Source organism: Strix aluco, chromosome W, assembly GCF_031877795.1.
Source record: "Strix aluco isolate bStrAlu1 chromosome W, bStrAlu1.hap1, whole genome shotgun sequence".
NCBI lineage: Eukaryota > Metazoa > Chordata > Aves > Strigiformes > Strigidae > Strix > Strix aluco.
This window is the reverse complement of record NC_133970.1, coordinates 10,316,964-10,340,067: the sequence shown is the minus strand read 5'-3', so window position 1 is coordinate 10,340,067 and position 23,104 is coordinate 10,316,964.

The following is a 23,104-nucleotide window of genomic DNA, read 5'->3' as shown; positions in this document are numbered from 1 at the left end:
GGCAGACAGGGCAAGGCAAGGCAAGGCAAGGCAAGGCAAGGCAGATAATGCCAGGGCAGGCAAGTCAGGGCAACGGAATAAAAGGGCATGGCAGTCAAAGCAGGGCAGGGCAGGTCAGGGCAGGGCAGGGCAGACAGGGCAAGGCAAGGCAAGGCAAGGCAAGGCAAGGCAGATAATGCCAGGGCAGGCAAGGCAGGGCAATGGAAGATAAAGGCAGGGCAGGCAAGGCAGGGCAAGGCAAGACAGGGCAAGGCAAGGCAAGGCAAGGGAAGGCAAGGCAATGCAAGGCAGATAATGCCAGGGTAGGCAAGACAGGGCAATGGAAGATAAGGGCAGGGCAGGCAAAGCAGGGCAGGGCAGGGCAGGGCAGACAGGGCAAGGCAAGGCAAGGCAAGGCAAGGCAAGGCAAGGCAGATAATGCCAGGGCAGGCAAGACAGGGCAATGGAAGATAAGGGCAGGGCAGGCAAAGCAGGGCAGGGCAGGACAGGGCAGACAGGGCAAGGCAAGGCAAGGCAAGGCAAGGCAAGGCAAGGCAAGGCAAGGCAAGGCAAGGCAGATAATGCCAGGGCAGGCAAGGCAGGGCAATGGAAGATAAGGGCAGGGCAGGGCAGGCAAGGCAGGGCAAGGCAAGGCAAGGCAAGGCAAGGCAAGGCAAGGCAAGGCAAGGCAAGGCAAGGCAGATAATGCCAGGTCAGGCAAGGCAGGGCCATGGAAGATAAGGGCAGGGCAGGGTAATGCAGGGCAGGGTAAGGCAAGGCAGGGCAAGGCAAGGCAAGGCAAGGCAAGGCAAGGCAAGGCAGATAATGCCAGGGCTGGCAAGGCAGGGCAATGGAAGATAAGGGCAGGGCAGGGCAGGGCAAGGCAAGGCAAGGCAAGGCAAGGCAGATAATGCCAAGGCAGGAAAGGCAGGGCAATGGAAGATAAGGGCAGGGCAAGGCAGGCATGGCAGGGCAGGGCAGGGCAAGGCAAGGCAAGGCAAGGCAGATAATGCCAGGGCAAGAAGGCAGGGCAATGGAAGATAAGGGCAGGGCAGGCAAGGCAGGGCAGGGCAGGGCAGGGCAAGGCAAGGCAAGGCAAGGCAAGGCAAGGCAGATAATGCCAGGGCAGGCAAGGCAGGGCAATGGAAGATAAGGGCAGGGCAAGGCAAGGCAGGGCAGGGCAAGGCAAGGCAAGGCAAGGCAAGGCAGATAATGCCAGGGCAGGCAAGGCAGGGCAATGGAATATAAGGGCAGGGCAGTCAAAGCAGGGCAGGGCAGGGCAGATAGGGCAAGGCAAGGCAAGGCAAGGCAGATAATGCCAGGGCAGGCAAGGCAGGGCAATGGAAGATAAGGGCAGGGCAGGCAAGGCAGGGCAGGGCAAGGCAAGGCAAGGCAAGGCAAGGCAAGGCAAATCAGATAATGCCAGGGCAAACAAGGCAGGGCAATGGAAGATAAGGGTAGGGCAGGCAAGGCAGGGCAGGGCAGGGCAGGGCAAGGCAAGGCAAGGCAAGGCAAGGCAAGGCAAGGCAGATAATGCCAGGGCAGGCAAGGCAGGACATGGAAGAAAAGGGCACGGCAGGCAAGGCAGGGCAGGGCAGGGCAGATATGCCAGGGCAGGCAAGGCAAGGCAAGGCAAGGCAAGGCAAGGCAAGGCAGATAATGCCAGGGCAGGCAAGGCAGGGCAATGGAATATAAGGGTAGGGCAGGCAAGGCAGGGCAGGGCAGGGCAGGGCAAGGCAAGGCAAGGCAAGGCAAGGCAAGGCAGATAATGCCAGGGCAAACAAGGCAGGGCAATGGAAGATAAGGGCAGGGCAGGCAAAGCAGGGAAGGGCAGGGCAAGGCAAGGCAAGGCAAGGCAAGGCAAGGCAAGGCAAGGCAAGGCAGATAATGCCAGGGCAAGCAAGGCAGGGCAATGGAAGATAATGGCAGGGCAGGCAAGGCAGGGCAGGGCAGGGCAGGGCAAGGCAAGGAAAGGCAAGGCAAGGCAAGGCAAGGCAAGGCAAGGCAAGGCAAGGCAGATAATGCCAGGGCAGGCAAGACAGGGCAATGGAAGATAAGGGCAGGGCAGGCAAAGCAGGGCAGGGCAGGGCAGGGCAGACAGGGCAAGGCAAGGCAAGGCAAGGCAAGGCAAGGCAAGGCAAGGCAAGGCAGATAATGCCAGGGCAGGCAAGGCAGGGCAATGGAAGATAAGGGCAGGGCAGGGCAGGCAAGGCAGGGCAAGGCAAGGCAAGGCAAGGCAAGGCAAGGCAAGGCAAGGCAAGGCAGATAATGCCAGGGCAGGCAAGGCAGGGCCATGGAAGATAAGGGCAGGGCAGGGCAAGGCAGGGCAGGGCAAGGCAAGGCAGGGCAAGGCAAGGCAAGGCAAGGCAAGGCAAGGCAGATAATGCCAGGGCTGGCAAGGCAGGGCAATGGAAGATAAGGGCAGGGCAGGCAAGGCAGGGCAAGGCAAGGCAAGGCAAGGCAAGGCAAGGCAGATAATGCCAAGGCAGGCAAGGCAGGGCAATGGAAGATAAGGGCAGGGCAAGGCAGGCATGGCAGGGCAGGGCAGGGCAAGGCAAGGCAAGGCAAGGCAAGGCAGATAATGCCAGGGCTGGCAAGGCAGGGCAATGGAAGATAAGGGCAGGGCAGGGCAGGGCAAGGCAAGGCAAGGCAAGGCAAGGCAGATAATGCCAAGGCAGGAAAGGCAGGGCAATGGAAGATAAGGGCAGGGCAAGGCAGGCATGGCAGGGCAGGGCAGGGCAAGGCAAGGCAAGGCAAGGCAGATAATGCCAGGGCAAGAAGGCAGGGCAATGGAAGATAAGGGCAGGGCAGGCAAGGCAGGGCAGGGCAGGGCAGGGCAAGGCAAGGCAAGGCAAGGCAAGGCAAGGCAGATAATGCCAGGGCAGGCAAGGCAGGGCAATGGAAGATAAGGGCAGGGCAAGGCAAGGCAGGGCAGGGCAAGGCAAGGCAAGGCAAGGCAAGGCAGATAATGCCAGGGCAGGCAAGGCAGGGCAATGGAATATAAGGGCAGGGCAGTCAAAGCAGGGCAGGGCAGGGCAGATAGGGCAAGGCAAGGCAAGGCAAGGCAAGGCAGATAATGCCAGGGCAGGCAAGGCAGGGCAATGGAAGATAAGGGCAGGGCAGGCAAGGCAGGGCAGGGCAAGGCAAGGCAAGGCAAGGCAAGGCAAGGCAAATCAGATAATGCCAGGGCAAACAAGGCAGGGCAATGGAAGATAAGGGTAGGGCAGGCAAGGCAGGGCAGGGCAGGGCAGGGCAGGGCAAGGCAAGGCAAGGCAAGGCAAGGCAAGGCAGATAATGCCAGGGCAGGCAAGGCAGGACATGGAAGAAAAGGGCACGGCAGGCAAGGCAGGGCAGTGCAGGGCAGATATGCCAGGGCAGGCAAGGCAAGACAAGGCAAGGCAAGGCAAGGCAAGGCAGATAATGACAGGGCAGGCAAGGCAGGGCAATGGAATATAAGGGTAGGGCAGGCAAGGCAGGGCAGGGCAGGGCAGGGCAAGGCAAGGCAAGGCAAGGCAAGGCAAGGCAGATAATGCCAGGGCAAACAAGGCAGGGCAATGGAACATAAGGGCAGGGCAGGCAAAGCAGGGAAGGGCAGGGCAGGGCAAGGCAAGGCAAGGCAAGGCAAGGCAAGGCAAGGCAAGGCAGATAATGCCAGGGCAAGCAAGGCAGGGCAATGGAAGATAATGGCAGGGCAGGCAAGGCAGGGCAGGGCAGGGCAGGGCAAGGCAAGGAAAGGCAAGGCAAGGCAAGGCAAGGCAAGGCAAGGCAAGGCAAGGCAAGGCAGATAATGCCAGGGCAGGCAAGACAGGGCAATGGAAGATAAGGGCAGGGCAGGCAAAGCAGGGCAGGGCAGGGCAGGGCAGACAGGGCAAGGCAAGGCAAGGCAAGGCAAGGCAAGGCAAGGCAAGGCAAGGCAGATAATGCCAGGGCAGGCAAGGCAGGGCAGTGGAAGATAAGGGCAGCGAAGGGCAGGCAAGGCAGGGCAAGGCAAGGCAAGGCAAGGCAAGGCAAGGCAAGGCAAGGCAAGGCAGATAATGCCAGGGCAGGCAAGGCAGGGCCATGGAAGATAAGGGCAGGGCAGGGCAAGGCAGGGCAGGGCAAGGCAAGGCAGGGCAAGGCAAGGCAAGGCAAGGCAAGGCAAGGCAGATAATGCCAGGGCTGGCAAGGCAGGGCAATGGAAGATAAGGGCAGGGCAGGGCAGGGCAGGGCAAGGCAAGGCAGGGCAAGGCAAGGCAGATAATGCCAAGGCAGGCAAGGCAGGGCAATGGAAGATAAGGGCAGGGCAAGGCAGGCATGGCAGGGCAGGGCAGGGCAAGGCAAGGCAAGGCAAGGCAAGGCAAGGCAGATAATGACAGGGCAAGCAAGGCAGGGCAATGCAAGATAAGGGCAGGGCAGGCAAGGCAGGGCAGGGCAGGGCAGGGCAAGGCAAGGCAAGGCAAGGCAAGGCAAGGCAAGGCAGATAATGCCAGGGCAGGCAAGGCAGGGCAATGGAAGATAAGGGCAGGGCAAGGCAAGGCAGGGCAGGGCAAGGCAAGGCAAGGCAGATAATGCCAGGGCAAGCAAGGCAGGGCAATGGCAGATAAGGGCAGGGCAGTCAAAGCAGGGCAGGGCAGGGCAGAGATGGCAAGGCAAGGCAAGGCAAGGCAAGGCAAGGCAAGGCAGATAATGCCAGGGCAGGCAAGGCAGGGCAATGGAAGATAAGGGCAGGGCAGGCAAGGCAGGGCAGGGCAGGGCAGGGCAGACAGGGCAAGGCAAGGCAAGGCAAGGCAAGGCAAGGCAAGGCAAGGAAGGCAAGGCAAGGCTAGGCAGATAATGCCAGGGCAGGCAAGGCAGGGCAATGGAAGATAAGGGCAGGGCAGGGCAGGCAAGGCAGGGCAAGGCAAGGCAAGGCAAGGCAAGGCAAGGCAAGGCAGATAATGCCAGGGCAGGCAAGGCAGGGCCATGGAAGATAAGGGCAGGGCAGGGCAAGGCAGGGCAGGGCAAGGCGAGGCAGGGCAAGGCAAGGCAAGGCAAGGCAAGGCAAGGCAAGGCAAGGCAAGGCAAGGCAAGGCAGATAATGCCAGGGCTGGCAAGGCAGGGCAATGGAAGATAAGGGCAGGGCAGGGCAGGGCAGGGCAAGGCAAGGCAAGGCAAGGCAAGGCAGATAATGCCAAGGCAGGCAAGGCAGGGCAATGGAAGATAAGGGCAGGGCAAGGCAGGCATGGCAGGGCAGGGCAGGGCAAGGCAAGGCAAGGCAAGGCAAGGCAGATAATTCCAGGGCTGGCAAGGCAGGGCAATGGAAGATAAGGGCAGGGCAGGGCAGGGCAAGGCAAGGCAAGGCAAGGCAAGGCAGATAATGCCAAGGCAGGAAAGGCAGGGCAATGGAAGATAAGGGCAGGGCAAGGCAGGCATGGCAGGGCAGGGCAGGGCAAGGCAAGGCAAGGCAAGGCAGATAATGCCAGGGCAAGAAGGCAGGGCAATGGAAGATAAGGGCAGGGCAGGCAAGGCAGGGCAGGGCAGGGCAGGGCAAGGCAAGGCAAGGCAAGGCAAGGCAAGGCAGATAATGCCAGGGCAGGCAAGGCAGGGCAATGGAAGATAAGGGCAGGGCAAGGCAAGGCAGGGCAGGGCAAGGCAAGGCAAGGCAAGGCAAGGCAGATAATGCCAGGGCAGGCAAGGCAGGGCAATGGAATATAAGGGCAGGGCAGTCAAAGCAGGGCAGGGCAGGGCAGATAGGGCAAGGCAAGGCAAGGCAAGGCAAGGCAGATAATGCCAGGGCAGGCAAGGCAGGGCAATGGAAGATAAGGGCAGGGCAGGCAAGGCAGGGCAGGGCAAGGCAAGGCAAGGCAAGGCAAGGCAAGGCAAATCAGATAATGCCAGGGCAAACAAGGCAGGGCAATGGAAGATAAGGGTAGGGCAGGCAAGGCAGGGCAGGGCAGGGCAGGGCAAGGCAAGGCAAGGCAAGGCAAGGCAAGGCAAGGCAAGGCAGATAATGCCAGGGCAGGCAAGGCAGGACATGGAAGAAAAGGGCACGGCAGGCAAGGCAGGGCAGGGCAGGGCAGATATGCCAGGGCAGGCAAGGCAAGGCAAGGCAAGGCAAGGCAAGGCAGATAATGCCAGGGCAGGCAAGGCAGGGCAATGGAATATAAGGGTAGGGCAGGCAAGGCAGGGCAGGGCAGGGCAGGGCAAGGCAAGGCAAGGCAAGGCAAGGCAAGGCAGATAATGCCAGGGCAAACAAGGCAGGGCAATGGAAGATAAGGGCAGGGCAGGCAAAGCAGGGAAGGGCAGGGCAGGGCAAGGCAAGGCAAGGCAAGGCAAGGCAAGGCAAGGCAAGGCAAGGCAAGGCAAGGCAGATAATGCCAGGGCAAGCAAGGCAGGGCAATGGAAGATAATGGCAGGGCAGGCAAGGCAGGGCAGGGCAGGGCAGGGCAAGGCAAGGAAAGGCAAGGCAAGGCAAGGCAAGGCAGATAATGCCAGGGCAGGCAAGACAGGGCAATGGAAGATAAGGGCAGGGCAGGCAAAGCAGGGCAGGGCAGGGCAGGGCAGACAGGGCAAGGCAAGGCAAGGCAAGGCAAGGCAAGGCAAGGCAAGGCAGATAATGCCAGGGCAGGCAAGGCAGGGCAATGGAAGATAAGGGCAGGGCAGGGCAGGCAAGGCAGGGCAAGGCAAGGCAAGGCAAGGCAAGGCAAGGCAAGGCAAGGCAAGGCAAGGCAGATAATGCCAGGGCAGGCAAGGCAGGGCCATGGAAGATAAGGGCAGGGCAGGGCAAGGCAGGGCAGGGCAAGGCAAGGCAGGGCAAGGCAAGGCAAGGCAAGGCAAGGCAGATAATGCCAGGGCTGGCAAGGCAGGGCAATGGAAGATAAGGGCAGGGCAGGGCAGGGCAGGGCAAGGCAGGGCAAGGCAAGGCAAGGCAAGGCAGATAATGCCAAGGCAGACAAGGCAGGGCAATGGAAGATAAGGGCAGGGCAATGCAGGCATGGCAGGGCAGGGCAGGGCAAGGCAAGGCAAGGCAAGGCAAGGCAGATAATGACAGGGCAAGCAAGGCAGGGCAATGCAAGATAAGGGCACGGCAGGCAAGGCACGGCAGGGCAAGGCAAGGCAGGGCAAGGCAAGGCAAGGCAAGGCAGGGCAAGGCAAGGCAGATAATGCCAGGGCAGGCAAGGCAGGGCAATGGAAGATAAGGGCAGGGCAAGGCAAGGCAGGGCAGGGCAAGGCAAGGCAAGGCAGATAATGCCAGGGCAGACAAGGCAGGGCAATGGAAGATAAGGGCAGGGCAGTCAAAGCAGGGCAGGGCAGGGCAGAGATGGCAAGGCAAGGCAAGGCAAGGCAAGGCAAGGCAAGGCAGATAATGCCAGGGCAGGCAAGGCAGGGCAATGGAAGATAAGGGCAGGGCAGGCAAGGCAGGGCAGGGCAGGGCAGGGCAGACAGGGCAAGGCAAGGCAAGGCAAGGCAAGGCAAGGCAAGGCAAGGCAAGGCAAGGAAGGCAAGGCAAGGCTAGGCAGATAATGCCAGGGCAGGCAAGGCAGGGCAATGGAAGATAAGGGCAGGGCAGGGCAGGCAAGGCAGGGCAAGGCAAGGCAAGGCAAGGCAAGGCAAGGCAAGGCAGATAATGCCAGGGCAGGCAAGGCAGGGCCATGGAAGATAAGGGCAGGGCAGGGCAAGGCAGGGCAGGGCAAGGCGAGGCAGGGCAAGGCAAGGCAAGGCAAGGCAAGGCAAGGCAGATAATGCCAGGGCTGGCAAGGCAGGGCAATGGAAGATAAGGGCAGGGCAGGGCAAGGCAAGGCAAGGCAAGGCAAGGCAAGGGAGATAATGCCAAGGCAGGCAAGGCAGGGCAATGGAAGATTAGGGCAGGGCAAGGCAGGCATGGCAGGGCAGGGCAGGGCAAGGCAAGGCAAGGCAAGGCAGATAATGCCAGGGCAAGCAAGGCAGGGCAATGGAAGATAAGGGCAGGGCAGGCAAGGCAGGGCAGGGCAGGGCAGGGCAAGGCAAGGCAAGGCAAGGCAAGGCAAGGCAGATAATGCCAGGGCAGGCAAGGCAGGGCAATGGAAGATAAGGGCAGGGCAAGGCAAGGCAGGGCAGGGCAAGGCAAGGCAAGGCAAGGCAAGGCAGATAATGCCAGGGCAGGCAAGGCAGGGCAACGGAAGATAAGGGCAGGGCAGTCAAAGCAGGGCAGGGCAACGCAAGGCAGGGCAAGGCAAGGCAAGGCAAGGCAGGGCAAGGCAAGGCAAGGCAAGGCAGATAATGCCAGGGCAGGCAAGGCAGGGCAATGGAAGATAAGGGCACGGCAAGGCAGGCATGGCAGGGCAGGGCAGGGCAAGGCAAGGCTAGGCAAGGCAGATAATGCCAGGGCAAGCAAGGCAGGGCAATGGAAGATAAGGGCAGGGCAGGCAAGGCAGGGCAAGGCAAGGCAATGCAAGGCAAGGCAAGGCAGATAATGCCAGGGCAGGCAAGGCAGGGCAATGGAATATAAGGGCAGGGCAGTCAAAGCAGGGCAGGGCAGGGCAGACAGGGCAAGGCAAGGCAAGGCAAGGCAAGGCAAGGCAGATAATGCCAGGGCAGGCAAGGCAGGGCAATGGAAGATAAGGGCAGGGCAGGCAAGGCAGGGCAGGGCAAGGCAAGGCAAGGCAGGCCAAGGCAAGGCAAGGCAAGGCAAGGCAGATAATGCCAGGGCAGGCAAGGCAGGGCAATGGAAGATAAGGGCAGGGCAGGTTAGGGCTGGCAAGGCAAGGTAAGGCAAGGCAACGGAAGAGAAGGGCAGGGCACATTAGGGCAGGCAAGGCAAGGCAAGGCAAGGCAAGGCAAGGGAAGGCAGATAATGCCAGGGCAGGCAAGGCAGGGCAACGGAAGATAAGGGCAGGACAGGCAAGGCAGGGCAGGGCAGGGCAGGGCAAGGCAAGGCAAGGCAAGGCAAGGCAAGGCAAGGCTAGGCAGATAATGCCAGGGCAGTCAAGGCAGGGCAATGGAAGATAAGGGCAGGGCAGGCACAGCAGGGCAGGGTAGGGAAGGGCAGGGCAGGGCAAGGCAAGGCAAGGCAAGGCAAGGCAAGGCAGATAATGCCAGGGCAGGCAAGGCAGGGCAATGGAAGATAAGGGTAGGGCACGGCAGGCAAGGCAGGGCAAGGCAAGGCAAGGCAAGGCAAGGCAAGGCAAGGCAAGGCAAGGCAAGGCAAGGCAAGGCAGATAATGCCAGGGCAGGCAAGGCATGGCTATGGAAGATAAGGGCAGGGCAGGGCAAGGCAGGGCAGGGCAAGGCAAGGCAGGGCAAGGAAAGGCAAGGCAAGGCAAGGCAAGGCAAGGCAAGGCAAGGCAGATAATGCCAGGGCTGGCAAGGCAGGGCAATGGAAGATAAGGGCAGGGCAGGGCAGGGCAAGGCAAGGCAAGGCAAGGCAAGGCAGATAATGCCAAGGCAGGCAAGGCAGGGCAATGGAAGATAAGGGCAGGGCAAGGCAGGCATGGCAGGGCAGGGCAGGGCAAGGCAAGGCAAGGCAAGGCAGATAATGCCAGGGCAAGCAAGGTAGGGCAATGGAAGATAAGGGCAGGGCAGGCAAGGGAGGGCAGGGCAGGGCAGGGCAAGGCAAGGCAAGGCAAGGCAAGGCAGGGCAAGGCAAGGCAGATAATGCCAGGGCAGGCAAGGCAGGGCAATGGAAGATAAGGGCAGGGCAAGGCAAGGCAGGGCAGGGCAAGGCAAGGCAAGGCAGATAATGCCAGGGCAGACAAGGCAGGGCAATGGAAGATAAGGGCAGGGCAGTCAAAGCAGGGCAGGGCAGGGCAGAGATGGCAAGGCAAGGCAAGGCAAGGCAAGGCAAGGCAAGGCAGATAATGCCAGGGCAGGCAAGGCAGGGCAATGGAAGATAAGGGCAGGGCAGGCAAGGCAGGGCAGGGCAGGGCAGGGCAGACAGGGCAAGGCAAGGCAAGGCAAGGCAAGGCAAGGCAAGGCAAGGCAAGGAAGGCAAGGCAAGGCTAGGCAGATAATGCCAGGGCAGGCAAGGCAGGGCAATGGAAGATAAGGGCAGGGCAGGGCAGGCAAGGCAGGGCAAGGCAAGGCAAGGCAAGGCAAGGCAAGGCAAGGCAGATAATGCCAGGGCAGGCAAGGCAGGGCCATGGAAGATAAGGGCAGGGCAGGGCAAGGCGAGGCAGGGCAAGGCAAGGCAAGGCAAGGCAAGGCAAGGCAGATAATGCCAGGGCTGGCAAGGCAGGGCAATGGAAGATAAGGGCAGGGCAGGGCAAGGCAAGGCAAGGCAAGGCAAGGCAAGGCAGATAATGCCAAGGCAGGCAAGGCAGGGCAATGGAAGATTAGGGCAGGGCAAGGCAGGCATGGCAGGGCAGGGCAGGGCAAGGCAAGGCAAGGCAAGGCAGATAATGCCAGGGTAAGCAAGGCAGGGCAATGGAAGATAAGGGCAGGGCAGGCAAGGCAGGGCAGGGCAGGGCAGGGCAAGGCAAGGCAAGGCAAGGCAAGGCAAGGCAGATAATGCCAGGGCAGGCAAGGCAGGGCAATGGAAGATAAGGGCAGGGCAAGGCAAGGCAGGGCAGGGCAAGGCAAGGCAAGGCAAGGCAAGGCAGATAATGCCAGGGCAGGCAAGGCAGGGCAACGGAAGATAAGGGCAGGGCAGTCAAAGCAGGGCAGGGCAACGCAAGGCAGGGCAAGGCAAGGCAAGGCAAGGCAGGGCAAGGCAAGGCAAGGCAGATAATGCCAGGGCAGGCAAGGCAGGGCAATGGAAGATAAGGGCACGGCAAGGCAGGCATGGCAGGGCAGGGCAGGGCAAGGCAAGGCTAGGCAAGGCAGATAATGCCAGGGCAAGCAAGGCAGGGCAATGGAAGATAAGGGCAGGGCAGGCAAGGCAGGGCAAGGCAAGGCAATGCAAGGCAAGGCAAGGCAGATAATGCCAGGGCAGGCAAGGCAGGGCAATGGAATATAAGGGCAGGGCAGTCAAAGCAGGGCAGAGCAGGGCAGACAGGGCAAGGCAAGGCAAGGCAAGGCAAGGCAAGGCAGATAATGCCAGGGCAGGCAAGGCAGGGCAATGGAAGATAAGGGCAGGGCAGGCAAGGCAGGGCAGGGCAAGGCAAGGCAAGGCAGGCCAAGGCAAGGCAAGGCAAGGCAAGGCAGATAATGCCAGGGCAGGCAAGGCAGGGCAATGGAAGATAAGGGCAGGGCAGGTTAGGGCTGGCAAGGCAAGGTAAGGCAAGGCAACGGAAGAGAAGGGCAGGGCACATTAGGGCAGGCAAGGCAAGGCAAGGCAAGGCAAGGCAAGGGAAGGCAGATAATGCCAGGGCAGGCAAGGCAGGGCAACGGAAGATAAGGGCAGGGCAGGCAAGGCAGGGCAGGGCAGGGCAGGGCAAGGCAAGGCAAGGCAAGGCAAGGCAAGGCAAGGCTAGGCAGATAATGCCAGGGCAGTCAAGGCAGGGCAATGGAAGATAAGGGCAGGGCAGGCACAGCAGGGCAGGGTAGGGAAGGGCAGGGCAGGGCAAGGCAAGGCAAGGCAAGGCAAGGCAAGGCAGATAATGCCAGGGCAGGCAAGGCAGGGCAATGGAAGATAAGGGTAGGGCACGGCAGGCAAGGCAGGGCAAGGCAAGGCAAGGCAGGGCAAGGCAAGGCAAGGCAAGGCAAGGCAAGGCAAGGCAGATAATGCCAGGGCAGGCAAGGCAGGGCCATGGAAGATAAGGGCAGGGCAGGGCAAGGCGAGGCAGGGCAAGGCAAGGCAAGGCAAGGCAAGGCAAGGCAGATAATGCCAGGGCTGGCAAGGCAGGGCAATGGAAGATAAGGGCAGGGCAGGGCAAGGCAAGGCAAGGCAAGGCAAGGCAAGGCAGATAATGCCAAGGCAGGCAAGGCAGGGCAATGGAAGATTAGGGCAGGGCAAGGCAGGCATGGCAGGGCAGGGCAGGGCAAGGCAAGGCAAGGCAAGGCAGATAATGCCAGGGCAAGCAAGGCAGGGCAATGGAAGATAAGGGCAGGGCAGGCAAGGCAGGGCAGGGCAGGGCAGGGCAAGGCAAGGCAAGGCAAGGCAAGGCAAGGCAGATAATGCCAGGGCAGGCAAGGCAGGGCAATGGAAGATAAGGGCAGGGCAAGGCAAGGCAGGGCAGGGCAAGGCAAGGCAAGGCAAGGCAAGGCAGATAATGCCAGGGCAGGCAAGGCAGGGCAACGGAAGATAAGGGCAGGGCAGTCAAAGCAGGGCAGGGCAACGCAAGGCAGGGCAAGGCAAGGCAAGGCAAGGCAGGGCAAGGCAAGGGAAGGCAGATAATGCCAGGGCAGGCAAGGCAGGGCAATGGAAGATAAGGGCACGGCAAGGCAGGCATGGCAGGGCAGGGCAGGGCAAGGCAAGGCTAGGCAAGGCAGATAATGCCAGGGCAAGCAAGGCAGGGCAATGGAAGATAAGGGCAGGGCAGGCAAGGCAGGGCAAGGCAAGGCAATGCAAGGCAAGGCAAGGCAGATAATGCCAGGGCAGGCAAGGCAGGGCAATGGAATATAAGGGCAGGGCAGTCAAAGCAGGGCAGAGCAGGGCAGACAGGGCAAGGCAAGGCAAGGCAAGGCAAGGCAAGGCAGATAATGCCAGGGCAGGCAAGGCAGGGCAATGGAAGATAAGGGCAGGGCAGGCAAGGCAGGGCAGGGCAAGGCAAGGCAAGGCAGGCCAAGGCAAGGCAAGGCAAGGCAAGGCAGATAATGCCAGGGCAGGCAAGGCAGGGCAATGGAAGATAAGGGCAGGGCAGGTTAGGGCTGGCAAGGCAAGGTAAGGCAAGGCAACGGAAGAGAAGGGCAGGGCACATTAGGGCAGGCAAGGCAAGGCAAGGCAAGGCAAGGCAAGGGAAGGCAGATAATGCCAGGGCAGGCAAGGCAGGGCAACGGAAGATAAGGGCAGGGCAGGCAAGGCAGGGCAGGGCAGGGCAGGGCAAGGCAAGGCAAGGCAAGGCAAGGCAAGGCAAGGCTAGGCAGATAATGCCAGGGCAGTCAAGGCAGGGCAATGGAAGATAAGGGCAGGGCAGGCACAGCAGGGCAGGGTAGGGAAGGGCAGGGCAGGGCAAGGCAAGGCAAGGCAAGGCAAGGCAAGGCAGATAATGCCAGGGCAGGCAAGGCAGGGCAATGGAAGATAAGGGTAGGGCACGGCAGGCAAGGCAGGGCAAGGCAAGGCAAGGCAAGGCAAGGCAAGGCAAGGCAAGGCAAGGCAAGGCAAGGCAGATAATGCCAGGGCAGGCAAGGCAGGGCCATGGAAGATAAGGGCAGGGCAGGGCAAGGCAGGGCAGGGCAAGGCAAGGCAGGGCAAGGAAAGGCAAGGCAAGGCAAGGCAAGGCAAGGCAAGGCAAGGCAGATAATGCCAGGGCTGGCAAGGCAGGGCAATGGAAGATAAGGGCAGGGCAGGGCAGGGCAAGGCAAGGCAAGGCAAGGCAAGGCAGATAATGCCAAGGCAGGCAAGGCAGGGCAATGGAAGATAAGGGCAGGGCAAGGCAGGCATGGCAGGGCAGGGCAGGGCAAGGCAAGGCAAGGCAAGGCAGATAATGCCAGGGCAAGCAAGGTAGGGCAATGGAAGATAAGGGCAGGGCAGGCAAGGGAGGGCAGGGCAGGGCAGGGCAAGGCAAGGCAAGGCAAGGCAAGGCAAGGCAAGGCAGATAATGCCAGGGCAGGCAAGGCAGGGCAATGGAAGATAAGGGCAGGGCAGGCAAGGCAGGGCAGGGCAAGGCAAGGCAAGGCAAGGCAAGGCAAGGCAAGGCAAGGCAAGGCAAGGCAGATAATGCCAGGGCAAACAAGGCAGGGCAATGGAAGATAAGGGTAGGGCAGGCAAGGCAGGGCAGGGCAGGGCAGGGCAAGGCAAGGCAAGGCAAGGCAAGGCAAGGCAAGGCAGATAATGCCAGGGCAGGCAAGGCAGGGCAATGGAAGATAAGGGCACGGCAGGCAAGGCACGGCAGGGCAAGGCAAGGCAGGGCAAGGCAAGGCAAGGCAAGGCAGGGCAAGGCAAGGCAAGGCAAGGCAGATAATGCCAGGGCAGGCAAGGCAGGGCAATGGAAGATAAGGGCAGGGCAGGTTAGGGCTGGCAAGGCAAGGTAAGGCAGGGCAACGGAAGAGAAGTGCAGGGCACATTAGGGCAGGCAAGGCAAGGCAAGGCAAGGCAAGGCAAGGCAAGGCAAGGCAGATAATGCCAGGGCAGGCAAGGCAGGGCAATGGAAGATAAGGGCAGGGCAGGCAAAGCAGGGCAGGGCAGGGCAGGGCAGACAGGGCAAGGCAAGGCAAGGCAAGGCAAGGCAAGGCAAGGCAGATAATGCCAGGGCAGGCAAGACAGGGCAATGGAAGATAAGGGCAGGGCAGGCAAAGCAGGGCAGGGCAGGGCAGGGCAGACAGGGCAAGGCAAGGCAAGGCAAGGCAAGGCAAGGCAAGGCAAGGCAGATAATGCCAGGGCAGGCAAGGCAGGGCAATGGAAGATAAGGGCAGGGCAGGGCAGGCAAGGCAGGGCAAGGCAAGGCAAGGCAAGGCAAGGCAAGGCAAGGGAAGGCAAGGCAAGGCAGATAATGCCAGGGCAGGCAGGGCAGGGCCATGGAAGATAAGGGCAGGGCAGGGCAAGGCAGGGCAGGGCAAGGCAAGGCAGGGCAAGGCAAGGCAAGGCAAGGCAAGGCAAGGCAGATAATGCCAGGGCTGGCAAGGCAGGGCAATGGAAGATAAGGGCAGGGCAGGGCAGGGCAGGGCAAGGCAAGGCAAGGCAAGGCAAGGCAGATAATGCCAAGGCAGGCAAGGCAGGGCAATGGAAGATAAGGGCAGGGCAAGGCAGGCATGGCAGGGCAGGGCAGGGCAAGGCAAGGCAAGGCAAGGCAGATAATGCCAGGGCAATCAAGGCAGGGCAATGCAAGATAAGGGCAGGGCAGGCAAGGCAGGGCAGGGCAGGGCAGGGCAAGGGAAGGCAAGGCAAGGCAAGGCAAGGCAAGGCAAGGCAAGGCAAGGCAGATAATGCCAGGGCAGGCAATGCAGGGCCATGGAAGATAAGGGCAGGGCAGGGCAAGGCAGGGCAGGGCAAGGCAAGGCAAGGCAAGGCAAGGCAGATAATGCCAAGGCAGGCAAGGCAGGGCAATGGAAGATAAGGGCACGGCAAGGCAGTCATGGCAGGGCAGGGCAGGGCAAGGCAAGGCTAGGCAAGGCAGATAATGCCAGGGCAAGCAAGGCAGGGCAATGGAAGATAAGGGCAGGGCAGGCAAGGCAGGGCAGGGCAAGGCAAGGCAAGGCAAGGCAAGGCAAGGCAGATAATGCCAGGGCAGGCAAGGCAGGGCAATGGAAGATAAGGGCAGGGCAAGGCAAGGCAGGGCAAGGCAAGGCAATGCAAGGCAAGGCAAGGCAGATAATGCCAGGGCAGGCAAGGCAGGGCAATGGAATATAAGGGCAGGGCAGTCAAAGCAGGGCAGGGCAGGGCAGACAGGGCAAGGCAAGGCAAGGCAATGCAAGGCAAGGCAAGGCAGATAATGCCAGGGCAGGCAAGGCAGGGCAATGGAAGATAAGGGTAGGGCACGGCAGGCAAGGCAGGGCAAGGCAAGGCAAGGCAAGGCAAGGCAAGGCAAGGCAAGGCAAGGCAAGGCAAGGCAGATAATGCCAGGGCAGGCAAGGCAGGGCCATGGAAGATAAGGGCAGGGCAGGGCAAGGCAGGGCAGGGCAAGGCAAGGCAGGGCAAGGAAAGGCAAGGAAAGGCAAGGCAAGGCAAGGCAAGGCAAGGCAGATAATGCCAGGGCTGGCAAGGCAGGGCAATGGAAGATAAGGGCAGGGCAGGGCAGGGCAAGGCAAGGCAAGGCAAGGCAAGGCAGATAATGCCAAGGCAGGCAAGGCAGGGCAATGGAAGATAAGGGCAGGGCAAGGCAGGCATGGCAGGGCAGGGCAGGGCAAGGCAAGGCAAGGCAAGGCAGATAATGCCAGGGCAAGCAAGGTAGGGCAATGGAAGATAAGGGCAGGGCAGGCAAGGGAGGGCAGGGCAGGGCAGGGCAAGGCAAGGCAAGGCAAGGCAAGGCAAGGCAAGGCAAGGCAGATAATGCCAGGGCAGGCAAGGCAGGGCAATGGAAGATAAGGGCAGGGCAGGCAAGGCAGGGCAGGGCAAGGCAAGGCAAGGCAAGGCAAGGCAAGGCAAGGCAAGGCAAGGCAAGGCAGATAATGCCAGGGCAAACAAGGCAGGGCAATGGAAGATAAGGGTAGGGCAGGCAAGGCAGGGCAGGGCAGGGCAGGGCAAGGCAAGGCAAGGCAAGGCAAGGCAAGGCAAGGCAGATAATGCCAGGGCAGGCAAGGCAGGGCAATGGAAGATAAGGGCACGGCAGGCAAGGCACGGCAGGGCAAGGCAAGGCAGGGCAAGGCAAGGCAAGGCAAGGCAGGGCAAGGCAAGGCAAGGCAAGGCAGATAATGCCAGGGCAGGCAAGGCAGGGCAATGGAAGATAAGGGCAGGGCAGGTTAGGGCTGGCAAGGCAAGGTAAGGCAGGGCAACGGAAGAGAAGTGCAGGGCACATTAGGGCAGGCAAGGCAAGGCAAGGCAAGGCAAGGCAAGGCAAGGCAGATAATGCCAGGGCAGGCAAGGCAGGGCAATGGAAGATAAGGGCAGGGCAAGGCAAGGCAGGGCAGGGCAAGGCAAGGCAAGGCAGATAATGCCAGGGCAGACAAGGCAGGGCAATGGAAGATAAGGGCAGGGCAGTCAAAGCAGGGCAGGGCAGGGCAGAGATGGCAAGGCAAGGCAAGGCAAGGCAAGGCAAGGCAAGGCAGATAATGCCAGGGCAGGCAAGGCAGGGCAATGGAAGATAAGGGCAGGGCAGGCAAGGCAGGGCAGGGCAGGGCAGGGCAGGGCAGACAGGGCAAGGCAAGGCAAGGCAAGGCAAGGCAAGGCAAGGCAAGGCAAGGAAGGCAAGGCAAGGCTAGGCAGATAATGCCAGGGCAGGCAAGGCAGGGCAATGGAAGATAAGGGCAGGGCAGGGCAGGCAAGGCAGGGCAAGGCAAGGCAAGGCAAGGCAAGGCAAGGCAAGGCAGATAATGCCAGGGCAGGCAAGGCAGGGCCATGGAAGATAAGGGCAGGGCAGGGCAAGGCAGGGCAGGGCAAGGCGAGGCAGGGCAAGGCAAGGCAAGGCAAGGCAAGGCAAGGCAGATAATGCCAGGGCTGGCAAGGCAGGGCAATGGAAGATAAGGGCAGGGCAGGGCAAGGCAAGGCAAGGCAAGGCAAGGCAAGGCAGATAATGCCAAGGCAGGCAAGGCAGGGCAATGGAAGATTAGGGCAGGGCAAGGCAGGCATGGCAGGGCAGGGCAGGGCAAGGCAAGGCAAGGCAAGGCAGATAATGCCAGGGCAAGCAAGGCAGGGCAATGGAAGATAAGGGCAGGGCAGGCAAGGCAGGGCAGGGCAGGGCAGGGCAAGGCAAGGCAAGGCAAGGCAAGGCAAGGCAGATAATGCCAGGGCAGGCAAGGCAGGGCAATGGAAGATAAGGGCAGGGCAAGGCAAGGCAGGGCAGGGCAAGGCAAGGCAAGGCAAGGCAAGGCAGATAATGCCAGGGCAGGCAAGGCAGGGCAACGGAAGATAAGGGCAGGGCAGTCAAAGCAGGGCAGGGCAACGCAAGGCAGGGCAAGGCAAGGCAAGGCAAGGCAGGGCAAGGCAAGGCAAGGCAGATAATGCCAGGGCAGGCAAGGCAGGGCAATGGAAGATAAGGGCACGGCAAGGCAGGCATGGCAGGGCAGGGCAGGGCAAGGCAAGGCTAGGCAAGGCAGATAATGCCAGGGCAAGCAAGGCAGGGCAATGGAAGATAAGGGCAGGGCAGGCAAGGCAGGGCAAGGCAAGGCAATGCAAGGCAAGGCAAGGCAGATAATGCCAGGGCAGGCAAGGCAGGGCAATGGAATATAAGGGCAGGGCAGTCAAAGCAGGGCAGAGCAGGGCAGACAGGGCAAGGCAAGGCAAGGCAAGGCAAGGCAAGGCAGATAATGCCAGGGCAGGCAAGGCAGGGCAATGGAAGATAAGGGCAGGGCAGGCAAGGCAGGGCAGGGCAAGGCAAGGCAAGGCAGGCCAAGGCAAGGCAAGGCAAGGCAAGGCAGATAATGCCAGGGCAGGCAAGGCAGGGCAATGGAAGATAAGGGCAGGGCAGGTTAGGGCTGGCAAGGCAAGGTAAGGCAAGGCAACGGAAGAGAAGGGCAGGGCACATTAGGGCAGGCAAGGCAAGGCAAGGCAAGGCAAGGCAAGGGAAGGCAGATAATGCCAGGGCAGGCAAGGCAGGGCAACGGAAGATAAGGGCAGGGCAGGCAAGGCAGGGCAGGGCAGGGCAGGGCAAGGCAAGGCAAGGCAAGGCAAGGCAAGGCAAGGCTAGGCAGATAATGCCAGGGCAGTCAAGGCAGGGCAATGGAAGATAAGGGCAGGGCAGGCACAGCAGGGCAGGGTAGGGAAGGGCAGGGCAGGGCAAGGCAAGGCAAGGCAAGGCAAGGCAAGGCAGATAATGCCAGGGCAGGCAAGGCAGGGCAATGGAAGATAAGGGTAGGGCACGGCAGGCAAGGCAGGGCAAGGCAAGGCAAGGCAAGGCAAGGCAAGGCAAGGCAAGGCAAGGCAAGGCAAGGCAGATAATGCCAGGGCAGGCAAGGCAGGGCCATGGAAGATAAGGGCAGGGCAGGGCAAGGCAGGGCAGGGCAAGGCAAGGCAGGGCAAGGAAAGGCAAGGCAAGGCAAGGCAAGGCAAGGCAAGGCAAGGCAGATAATGCCAGGGCTGGCAAGGCAGGGCAATGGAAGATAAGGGCAGGGCAGGGCAGGGCAAGGCAAGGCAAGGCAAGGCAAGGCAGATAATGCCAAGGCAGGCAAGGCAGGGCAATGGAAGATAAGGGCAGGGCAAGGCAGGCATGGCAGGGCAGGGCAGGGCAAGGCAAGGCAAGGCAAGGCAGATAATGCCAGGGCAAGCAAGGTAGGGCAATGGAAGATAAGGGCAGGGCAGGCAAGGGAGGGCAGGGCAGGGCAGGGCAAGGCAAGGCAAGGCAAGGCAAGGCAAGGCAAGGCAGATAATGCCAGGGCAGGCAAGGCAGGGCAATGGAAGATAAGGGCAGGGCAGGCAAGGCAGGGCAGGGCAAGGCAAGGCAAGGCAAGGCAAGGCAAGGCAAGGCAAGGCAAGGCAAGGCAGATAATGCCAGGGCAAACAAGGCAGGGCAATGGAAGATAAGGGTAGGGCAGGCAAGGCAGGGCAGGGCAGGGCAGGGCAAGGCAAGGCAAGGCAAGGCAAGGCAAGGCAAGGCAGATAATGCCAGGGCAGGCAAGGCAGGGCAATGGAAGATAAGGGCACGGCAGGCAAGGCACGGCAGGGCAAGGCAAGGCAGGGCAAGGCAAGGCAAGGCAAGGCAGGGCAAGGCAAGGCAAGGCAAGGCAGATAATGCCAGGGCAGGCAAGGCAGGGCAATGGAAGATAAGGGCAGGGCAGGTTAGGGCTGGCAAGGCAAGGTAAGGCAGGGCAACGGAAGAGAAGTGCAGGGCACATTAGGGCAGGCAAGGCAAGGCAAGGCAAGGCAAGGCAAGGCAAGGCAGATAATGCCAGGGCAGGCAAGGCAGGGCAATGGAAGATAAGGGCAGGGCAGGCAAAGCAGGGCAGGGCAGGGCAGGGCAGACAGGGCAAGGCAAGGCAAGGCAAGGCAAGGCAAGGCAAGGCAGATAATGCCAGGGCAGGCAAGACAGGGCAATGGAAGATAAGGGCAGGGCAGGCAAAGCAGGGCAGGGCAGGGCAGGGCAGACAGGGCAAGGCAAGGCAAGGCAAGGCAAGGCAAGGCAAGGCAGATAATGCCAGGGCAGGCAAGGCAGGGCAATGGAAGATAAGGGCAGGGCAGGGCAGGCAAGGCAGGGCAAGGCAAGGCAAGGCAAGGCAAGGCAAGGCAAGGGAAGGCAAGGCAAGGCAGATAATGCCAGGGCAGGCAGGGCAGGGCCATGGAAGATAAGGGCAGGGCAGGGCAAGGCAGGGCAGGGCAAGGCAAGGCAGGGCAAGGCAAGGCAAGGCAAGGCAAGGCAAGGCAGATAATGCCAGGGCTGGCAAGGCAGGGCAATGGAAGATAAGGGCAGGGCAGGGCAGGGCAGGGCAAGGCAAGGCAAGGCAAGGCAAGGCAGATAATGCCAAGGCAGGCAAGGCAGGGCAATGGAAGATAAGGGCAGGGCAAGGCAGGCATGGCAGGGCAGGGCAGGGCAAGGCAAGGCAAGGCAAGGCAGATAATGCCAGGGCAATCAAGGCAGGGCAATGCAAGATAAGGGCAGGGCAGGCAAGGCAGGGCAGGGCAGGGCAGGGCAAGGGAAGGCAAGGCAAGGCAAGGCAAGGCAAGGCAAGGCAAGGCAAGGCAGATAATGCCAGGGCAGGCAATGCAGGGCCATGGAAGATAAGGGCAGGGCAGGGCAAGGCAGGGCAGGGCAAGGCAAGGCAAGGCAAGGCAAGGCAGATAATGCCAAGGCAGGCAAGGCAGGGCAATGGAAGATAAGGGCACGGCAAGGCAGTCATGGCAGGGCAGGGCAGGGCAAGGCAAGGCTAGGCAAGGCAGATAATGCCAGGGCAAGCAAGGCAGGGCAATGGAAGATAAGGGCAGGGCAGGCAAGGCAGGGCAGGGCAAGGCAAGGCAAGGCAAGGCAAGGCAAGGCAGATAATGCCAGGGCAGGCAAGGCAGGGCAATGGAAGATAAGGGCAGGGCAAGGCAAGGCAGGGCAAGGCAAGGCAATGCAAGGCAAGGCAAGGCAGATAATGCCAGGGCAGGCAAGGCAGGGCAATGGAATATAAGGGCAGGGCAGTCAAAGCAGGGCAGGGCAGGGCAGACAGGGCAAGGCAAGGCAAGGCAAGGCAAGGCAAGGCAGATAATGCCAGGGCAGGCAAGGCAGGGCAATGGAAGATAAGGGCAGGGCAGGCAAGGCAGGGCAGGCCAAGGCAAGGCAAGGCAAGGCAAGGCAGATAATGCCAGGGCAGGCAAGGGAGGGCAATGGAAGATAAGGGCAGGGCAGGTTAGGGCTGGCAAGGCAAGGTAAGGCAAGGCAACGGAAGAGAAGGGCAGGGCACATTAGGGCAGGCAAGGCAAGGCAAGGCAAGGCAAGGCAAGGGAAGGCAGATAATGCCAGGGCAGGCAAGGCAGGGCAACGGAAGATAAGGGCAGGGCAGGCAAGGCAGGGCAGGGCAGGGCAGGGCAAGGCAAGGCAAGGCAAGGCAAGGCAAGGCAAGGCTAGGCAGATAATGCCAGGGCAGTCAAGGCAGGGCAATGGAAGATAAGGGCAGGGCAGGCACAGCAGGGCAGGGTAGGGAAGGGCAGGGCAGGGCAAGGCAAGGCAAGGCAAGGCAAGGCAAGGCAGATAATGCCAGGGCAGGCAAGGCAGGGCAATGGAAGATAAGGGTAGGGCACGGCACGCAAGGCAGGGCAAGGCAAGGCAAGGCAAGGAAAGGCAAGGCAAGGCAAGGCAAGGCAAGGCAAGGCAAGGCAGATAATGCCAGGGCAGGCAAGGCAGGGCCATGGAAGATAAGGGCAGGGCAGGGCAAGGCAGGGCAGGGCAAGGCAAGGCAGGGCAAGGAAAGGCAAGGCAAGGCAGATAATGCCAAGGCAGGCAAGGCAGGGCAATGGAAGATAAGGGCAGGGCAAGGCAGGCATGGCAGGGCAGGGCAGGGCAAGGCAAGGCAAGGCAAGGCAGATAATGCCAGGGCAAGCAAGGCAGGGCAATGGAAGATAAGGGCAGGGCAGGCAAGGGAGGGCAGGGCAGGGCAGGGCAAGGCAAGGCAAGGCAAGGCAAGGCAAGGCAGATAATGCCAGGGCAAACAAGGCAGGGCAATGGAAGATAAGGGTAGGGCAGGTTAGGGCTGGCAAGGCAAGGTAAGGCAGGGGAACGGAAGAGAAGTGCAGGGCACATTAGGGCAGGCAAGGCAAGGCAAGGCAAGGCAAGGCAAGGCAAGGCAGATAATGCCAGGGCAGGCAAGGCAGGGCAATGGAAGATAAGGGCAGGGCAAGGCAGGCATGGCAGGGCAGGGCAGGGCAGGGCAGACAGGGCAAGGCAAGGCAAGGCAAGGCAAGGCAAGGCAAGGCAAGGCAGATAATGCCAGGGCAGGTAAGGCAGGGCAATGGAAGGTAAGGGCAGGGCAGGGCAGGCAAGGCAGGGCAAGGCAAGGCAAGGCAAGGCAAGGCAAGGCAAGGCAGATAATGCCAGGGCAGGCAAGGCAGGGCCATGGAAGATAAGGGCAGGGCAGGGCAAGGCAGGGCAGGGCAAGGCAAGGCAGGGCAAGGCAAGGCAAGGCAAGGCAAGGCAAGGCAAGGCAAGGCAAGGCAAGGCAAGGCAGATAATGCCAGGGCTGGCAAGGCAGGGCAATGGAAGATAAGGGCAGGGCAGGGCAGGGCAAGGCAAGGCAAGGCAAGGCAAGGCAGATATTGCCAAGGCAGGCAAGGCAGGGCAATGGAAGATAAGGGCAGGGCAAGGCAGGCATGGCAGGGCAGGGCAGGGCAAGGCAAGGCAAGGCAAGGCAGATAATGCCAGGGTAAGCAAGGCAGGGCAATGGAAGATAAGGGCAGGGCAGTCAAGGCAGGGCAGGGCAGGGCAGGGCAAGGCAAGGCAAGGCAAGGCAAGGCAACGCAGATAATGCCAGGGCAGGCAAGGCAGGGCAATGGAAGATAAGGGCAGGGCAGGCAAGGCAGGACAGGGCAAGGCAAGGCAAGGCAAATCAGATAATGCCAGGGCAAACAAGGCAGGGCAATGGAAGATAAGGGTAGGGCAGGCAAGGCAGGGCAGGGCAGGGCAGCGCAAGGCAAGGCAAGGCAAGGCAAGGCAAGGCAAGGCAGATAATGCCAGGGCAGGCAAGGCAGGACAATGGAAGATAAGGGCACGGCAGGCAAGGCACGGCAGGGCAAGGCAAGGCAGGGCAGGGCAGGGCAGATAATGCCAGGGCAGGCAAGGCAAGGCAAGGCAAGGCAAGGCAAGGCAAGGCAAGGCAAGGCAGATAATGCCAGGGCAGGCAAGGCAGTGCAATGGAAGATAAGGGCAGGGCAGGACAGGGCAGGGCAGGGCAGGGCAGGGCAAGGCAAGGCAAGGGAAGGCAAGGCAACGCAAGGCAGATAATGCCAGGGCAGGCAATGCAGGGCAATGGAAGATAAGGGAAGGGCAGGGCAAGGCAAGGCAAGGCAAGGCAAGGCAAGGCAAGGCAAGGCAAGGCAAGGCAAGGCAGATAATGCCCGGGCAGGCAAGGCAGGGCAATGGAAGATAAGGGC